Source organism: Sus scrofa, chromosome 16, assembly GCF_054392235.1.
Source record: "Sus scrofa isolate SSC_HxYL_T2T_F1_AM1 chromosome 16, Sscrofa_HxYL_maternal_Yorkshire_Landrace_v2.0, whole genome shotgun sequence".
Classification (NCBI taxonomy): domain Eukaryota; kingdom Metazoa; phylum Chordata; class Mammalia; order Artiodactyla; family Suidae; genus Sus; species Sus scrofa.
The window spans coordinates 42745159-42752902 of record NC_139398.1 but is presented as its reverse complement, the minus strand read 5'-3'; the positions used below and the strand labels follow the sequence as shown (position 1 = coordinate 42752902).

Below are 7744 nucleotides of genomic sequence, written 5' to 3'. Positions count from 1 at the left end.
TTTTATAGATAGATGATAGATATAGATATTCTTTTTCAGATTCGTTTCCATTATAGGATATTACAAGATATTCAATCTAGTTCCTTGGGTGATATCTATTTTATATATCAGGTCCTTATTTATCTATTTTATGTATAGCAGTGTGGGTATGTTAATCCCAAACTCCTAATTTATCCCTCTTCTCCACCATTCCCCTTGGATAATCATAAGTTTGTTTCCTATGTCTGTGAGTCTGTTTTTGTTTTGTAAATATGTTCATTGGTACCATTTTTAGATTCCACATATAAATGATATCATGTATTTGTCTTTGACTTATGTCACTTGATATGATTGATAATCTCTAAGTCTATGTATGTTGCTGCAAATGGCATTATTTCATTCTTTTGATGGCTGAGTAATATTCAAAATGTAATAATATGAATATTACTATATTCATATATATGGTGTGTATATACATATATATGTGTGTATACACACCATATCTTCTTGATCCATTGCTCTGTTGGTGGGCATTTAGGTTGCTTCCATGTCTTGGCTATTGTGAATAGTGCTGCTATTGGGGTGAACATTGAGATGAACATTGGGGTGTAAGTATATTTTCAAATTAGAGTTTTCATCTTTCCCAGATATATACCTGGGAGTGGGATTGGGAGAGCATATGATAATACTATTTTTAGTTTTTTTAAGGAACTGCCATACTGTTCTCCATAGTGGCCACACCAATTATGTTCCTACCAACAGAGGGAACAGGAGGGTTTTATCTATACTCTTTTTAGAATTTATTACTTGTAGACTTTTTGCTGATGGCCATTCTGACTAGTGTGAGGTGATGCCTTATAGTTTTGATTTGCATTTCTCTAAGAATTATCAATAATGAGCATTTTTTTCATGTGGCTGTTGGCCATCTGTATGTCCTTTGGATAAATGTCTATTTAGGTCTTCTGCCTATTTTTTGATTGGGTTGTTTGGTTTTTTATTTGTTTTTGTTTTTGTTTTGCGATATTGAGCTGTATGAGGTGTTTGTGTATTTTGGAAATTAAGTCCTTGTCTGTCACATCATTTGCAAATAGTCTCTCCTGGTCCATAGGTCATCTCTTACTTTTGTCTATGCTTTCCTTTGTGGTGCAAAAGCTTCTAAGTTTGATTAGGTCTCATTTGTTTGTTTTTGCTTTTGTCTAGACTTTTATAAGTTAATTTGTTTTTCCAACTTCATAGAATATTGATAATGGGCTCTACTACATATATGTACAGGGAATTGTGCAGATGGGTCAAACTCAGGAAGTTTATGAAATAATTATATGAAGGTCTCATGATGTGATAAGAAGAGACCTCAGTAAGAAATCAGAATTTTTACTTCTTAGGCAAGCCACTTAGCCTCTCTATTAACCCTTAGTTTTTCTTATTTAAAAAATGAGAACCTATAAGAAAACACAAAGGAATAGGGCAAAGAATTGAGAGAGATAGATATACCTTAAATTTACATGTAAAAATAGAATTAATTTTTGAAATCCTCTTTATTTTGAAGGTTATATGCAAATATCTTTATTTTTTCTCACCAATTAGAATGTCTTGGTCCATTTTGCGTGTTTCATAATTGCGGTTTTAATTCAGTAATTAAAAAAGATGGGACTTCCATAAAAAAACATACAGAGCTTGCTGCAGTGAGAATGGATGCACATAAACATTGAGTAATGCTGATAAGTAACTTAGCAGTATTGTCCTTTCCTTGACTGGGGTGGAAAATAGATATGAAATAGAAAAGAACGTTCTTCTGTCCCTCTTTTGAAGTTCCTTCAAACTCCCATGACAAGTCATTTAATGATCTGAGGGAATGTTGATTGGAAATGATTCAGACCTTTCTTAAGGTCACTGAACTCAGGAGGTAGGATTTAGGTAGTTATAAGAATGTTATGGAGAGCATGCTTCAAAGAGACAACTGCTCCATTTAAGAAAAATTTAGTATGAAAATAAACATGAGTCGCTGACTTTGAGAAATCTTTGTTTTCGTTGCCCATAAATTATGATGAAAATGGCAAGCGTTTGACAATGATATGCACTGCTTTGATGCCAAGGATATTTGGAAGCACCAGAATGCAAACAATATGAACAGATTTAATATATTTAATAACTTCATTTGGAACTTAAAATTTTCCAATAACATAGCTTCACTAAGTCTCATTCATATAAACTGATATATTTTGGATGTCAGAAAATTAAGGGAAATGAAAAAATTTTAATTTAGTATTTGTGTATCCTAAGAAATGGATTTCTTTTTTAAAATGGTGGAACAAAATTAACTGTCATTTTCATCCATCAAATGATGTTTTCCCTTTTGAATTTAAAATTCTCAGGTTCGGAGACTCCCTGTCAGCCTGATGGAGAGTTTGAACATACACCTAATTAAAAAAAAATAAAACTCAGCAACATGAGAAAAGCATTGTCACCAAACAATAAACAACACTTCCACCTAAAATATTACTTAAAGATGAATCCATTTCGGGAGTTGAAAGGTGGCAATGCACCTGCGGCACAAACCTTAAATGAAAAATAAAGACAACGGGGTTGTAGGGTGCCTTTCCCTCTTCAAAATAAAATTCTTTACAACATACAAGACAAATGGCACAAAAGCGAAAGGGCAGTGATGCAGATTGGATAGGCTTACAGCGTAATTGAATTAAGGCTTGTGTGCCACATATGACCACAAAGCAGGCCTATGGCTCGGGCCTGCTGAATGGAAGTGGCTGGCCTGACAATAAAGACCCTTTAAACTGGTTAAATGCATCATAAGCGTGTGCAGAGAGCTTTCTAGCTAACAGGTGGCTGAGTAAACCTCAGCTGGTGCCACACAGGGCTGTCGCATTGACCTTCTTTAGGATAATTTCAGCCCTCTTTAAAAAAAAAATTTGTTACTGTACTTGCTGTGGTGGAAACAATTTAGGGATGAATAATTTCTTTTGGTCCCTAGAGGCGCCGGTGGCTGTCTCCCCCTCTCCCTTTTTTTCTTGAACTCTCTCTCTCTCTTTCCCCCTCTTTTTCTTGGTCTTGAAACTGAATTAACATAAAGGAACAGTGACAACAGCAAGCTGAAAAGCATAGCTGGTGGGAGGATTAAGTATATCATTGAAAGGAATTATGTTGTAAATGACTGGGAGGGGTCGGGGCTTCTGTTCCTTGGTCCCATCTGGTCCTTAAAGAATACCTTGTTGTAATTACCCCCAGATGGTTTGTGCTCACTGGGGTCTGGACAGCCAGGTGCCACTGTGCCCTGCTGGGTGTGATATTCATTGCTACATGCAGTGACAAAAATGGACTTTATTGAAACCTAATTTCTTCCAGGGTATTACACAAATATGAAATGAACCTAGCTCATCGAGAGAGAGCTTTGTTTATTTCCAAGCTGAAACAGGCTCACCTAAGATAAGGCTGCCTGGTTATTTTACTTTTAGCAACTATCCTAAAAGGAAGAAGCAAAAAATGGTTCAATTCAGTCTTTTTAAATAATGGAAATAGTTAACATCAATGGCAGGTCTTTATTTCTTGTCGGTAGGTAGTTTCAAAAATAATGGCTGGGATATTTAAGACCCTGTTTTGATCATTTTATTATTGAAATTAATGGTAAATAAAGTGAAGTATAATATATCCAAGGCTGAATTTTGATCTTAGTAAGCAAATATTTATATAACTCAAAATTATGTCACATATCATTCACTAGAAAATATAACTCACCACTTAATTCAAGAAACAAGTTTAAAAATTTTTGTGTTGTACTTTAATACCGATATTATCATAGAAAAATAAGATGAAAACTAAATATTAAAAAAAAAAGGTTAGGTGTCTTGATATACACAAAGATGGAATTTCAAAAAAAAATATGCTTTAACTTTCTATCAGAAATTTCACTTTTAATTTTTAAATATATTTTTAAAGCTGAAATAACTTGAAAATGAAAGTTAAAAGTTATAACTGTACAGTTCAGCTATACTTAGTTTATTCTAATTATATTTGCAATCAGTCTAATAATTCTTATTTGACAAATTATATAATGGAATATCTTTTAGGTCTAGCTAATTTTAAAAGAAAATATTTTTTCCATTTCATGTCTTTCTGATTATAATCTTGCCTGTATTAACATTTTAGCAAAGTTACTCAAATTCATTACTTTAATTCATGAGTTTTTCAATGTAGGATTTGAAAATTTTTAATATGAAAAATCAAACAGGAATTAGAGTGAAGAGCAGACAATGGATACATTTAATATTCCCTTCATAGTTATAAATTTACATAGTATTAATAAAATATAAACAGTTAATATAATTTCATAAACATTAATCTTAATGAGAATATTTTCCTTTAATGTATATGTCACACATGTTTACTATAAAAGTGTTAGCTAAAAGAGAAAACAAAAGTGAAATGCTTCTTGGTATATATTTAAGAGGAAGTTAAATATTTATACAATCAAATAGAGGGAAATTATTTTAAAAATTGGCAACTTCCTGTTAGGAGCAATTGCTCTGCAACCCTGAACTTGGTCAAATGAAAAGAATAGGTTTTATGTCCTTTGTAAATAAAATTTAAGGTAAAAGTCTTTAAGGTAAAAATTCAATCCCAATATTTTGTTCAAACTTTACCGTACGGGGGGATAGCATGATTTTGTTAGCATCTACAATAGACATACAATGCTAGAAAGACCATGACATGAAGTAAAAGCACTCTGGAGAAGGATCCAGAAGACTTGAACTCTAGTTCCAGCCTGGTGCTCAGGGCTCTGTGATCCTGAGCATCGATTTAAAGTTCATAAACTTCAATTTCCTCACCTACAAAATGATCATAAAGGGTTTGGGGATCAGATGTACTTTTTTTTTAAAAAAGTGTGTATTTTGATGATATTCTGGGACATAAAAGAGCATGAGGACCACATTGGACCAAGAGTTCATGACTAGGACTCCAGTGATGGCAGGTTAGATTGGATGGAGGAAAGAAAGCAGGAAGGCATTTAAGACTGGGAAGAAAGAATAGTGGGGATTGGGAGTTCCAATTGTAAATTAAATGGAATTTTTAAGTATTTCATCACTTTTTTTCACTTTTGATACATTTGGTACGTTTCGTCATGTATTAGACTTAAAAAACAAAAAGATTTCTATTGCTGGTTTTTCCACTTTTCTCATTTTCATTTTCTTCATTGAGTGAAACAGTTTCATGGAAAGTGCTTCTCTGATACTTCATTTGGAAAACAGAATTTGAGAAGATTAGCATTGAAGCAAAAAAAATGCCTATGGTTCTATTCCTGACATACTTTAAACTCAAGTTTCTGGATACACTGGCTTAAATTTTGGACAATTACTTGTGCAAAATAATGGTTGGGGGCCTCTTTGTTAACAACATTGAAGGAGGAAGTTACTCTTCTGTAAATTAGAATACATCATTAATTGAGGGATATCAATATACTGGGAGTATCATCAGAACTTCCGTTGGAGTTTCAAAAGCATCAGTTTTTAGTAAGACATCATCTGACGTTATCCTTAGAATTATTTAGGGTCCTTAAGTTCTTCAACTCAAAATTTTTATCTCTTACAGTGATTTCTCATCCATTATATTTGACAGGTGGTCATGTAGATTTTTTTTTTACACACTTTCAATAATAGAGAGCTCTTCATGTTTACAAAGCAATTGGTTTCCACATAGAGAAGCTCTAATAAGTTGTCCTTATTTCGAATTGAGATATTTCTTCTTACAGTTCAGTTTCTTGCTATCTTAAGAAAAAAATCTGGGATGGGGGAAAAAATGTAATTGTAATGTATACATGTAAGGATAACCTGACCCCCTTGCTGTACAGTGGGAAAATAAAAAAAAAATTAAATTAAATTAAATTAAAAAAAAGAAAAAAATCTGTGTTATAATTGGAAGAAACACCATTGCTAACCAAGCCAAAATTAGACATCTTAGAATGCAAATTTTTATTCTAGCCCTTTCCAGATTTCTTAACACTTCTTTCTGCCAGTCTTGATATGCCCTCTATTACTCTTTTTCAAGAATATCCTCTTCCTCCTCGAAAATATGTGAAAGGAGAAAAGGAGAAAGATCAGTGAAGAGAAATGTGCTTTCCTGAATTAAAATGCGAATTTAGGAGATCCTGTTGTGGCTCATTGGATTAAGAACCTGACATCGTTTCCATGAGGATGCAGGTTAGATCCCTGACTTCACTCAGTGGTTAAGGATTGTGAGTTGCCAGAAGCTGTGGTGTAGGTCGCAGATGGGGCTCAAATCCACCTTGCTGTGCCCGTGGTGTAGGCTGGCAGCTGCAGCCGCAGTTCAAAACCCTAGCCCGTGAACTTCCATACATCTCAGCTGTCGCCATAAAGAGAAAAAAAAAATGTGAATTTAGACTGACTTGTCTGGATCCTTTGCTAAAATACAAAATTTTCTGAAATGTCGAAAGTTTTCTTCTAAGCTTGGAAAGGAAAATGGGTGAACACTAGCTCCACAGTGCAGACACGTTTCCTCATGATCTACAATTCTGTATACCCATTCTAACACTCTTGTGATCTGTAAAAAATAAAAAATGTAAAAAGTAAAACCTTACCTACATGGTAATCGCTGCCTTCTACCTGGTCTTTCTGTCTCAAATTGAGTCCTTCTCCAGGCCTCCCTTTTCTTCCTGAAATTAACATTTTCTAAAATACATGTCTTACTTCCCCTTGCCCATCTCATTGCATGTCTGTCCAGGCTCTTAATCAGGCTCAACAAAGCGCTTTGGCATCTGGCTTCTTCCGGTCTCTTTAACCTCATCTCTTTCATCATCTCTCCTCGCCTCAGTCTTCAGCAACACAGAAGACAACTTCAGATGATTCTGTCATTGTGTAGGTATTGTCACCCCCATTTTAAGTCTGATGAGTTCTTGGTCGCTCCTCAAAAACCAGCTAAAATGCTCACTTCAGCAGCACATAGACCAACAGTGAAACCACGCAGAAAAGATTAGCAAGGCTCCCGTGCAAAGATGGCATGCAAATTTGTGAAGCATTCTATGTTTCCATACTTTAAGATTTCGCTTATGTGAAGTTTATGGAGTAGTCAAATTCATAGATACAGAAAGTAGAATAGAGGTTAGGCTGGAAGGGGGATGTGTAGGTATGGCTTAATAGATGGGGTATCATTTTACAAGATGAAGCCTTCTGTGGAGGGATGGTGGTTATGGCAGTGCCACAGTGTGAGTATATTTAATGCCACTAAACTGTGCACCAAAAATTGGTTAAGAAGGTAAATTTTATCTTATGTGTATTCTGCCACAATTTTTAAAAACAAGCAAAATTCCAGACTCCTTTCTCCACCCCCATTCCATTCTCAGAGGAAGTTAGGCACTTCCATCATTTAATCAGAAGATGGAAATAGCTGCACCCTAAGTGATTGTCAAGGACTCTAACCTTGAACTCACCACTGTTTACTATTCATCAAATGCATGGCTTGACAACATAAATTTGGAAAGAATTGCCTGAGTGAAATATAGTCCATGTGTTTCTATAGATATAAAAACATTCTTATTTGGAATAAACCACAAAAGCAGATATCCACACATCTGGACCATATGGTTTATTCTCTTGTAAAACTGCTTTTATTAAATGTAATTTGGCATTATGTTGTCAATGGCCCATACTTAGAGCCATTGTAAGAAATAATTCATTAAATCCGTTTATTATCTAGGTGTGTTGAGTAGTGTAGTGTTCTTGTTTTGTTTTGTTTTTTTTTC

The 7744-nt window shown here is 34.4% G+C and overlaps 1 non-coding gene across 1 annotated transcript; it reads left to right on the top strand.

Annotated features, from left to right (window-relative positions):
- Positions 1 to 6925: 6925 nt before the first annotated feature.
- Positions 6926 to 7032, top strand: LOC146395533 (U6 spliceosomal RNA). The gene has a single exon (XR_014831672.1). It is a non-coding gene; the product is annotated as a U6 spliceosomal RNA (small nuclear RNA).
- Positions 7033 to 7744: the final 712 nt, after the last annotated feature.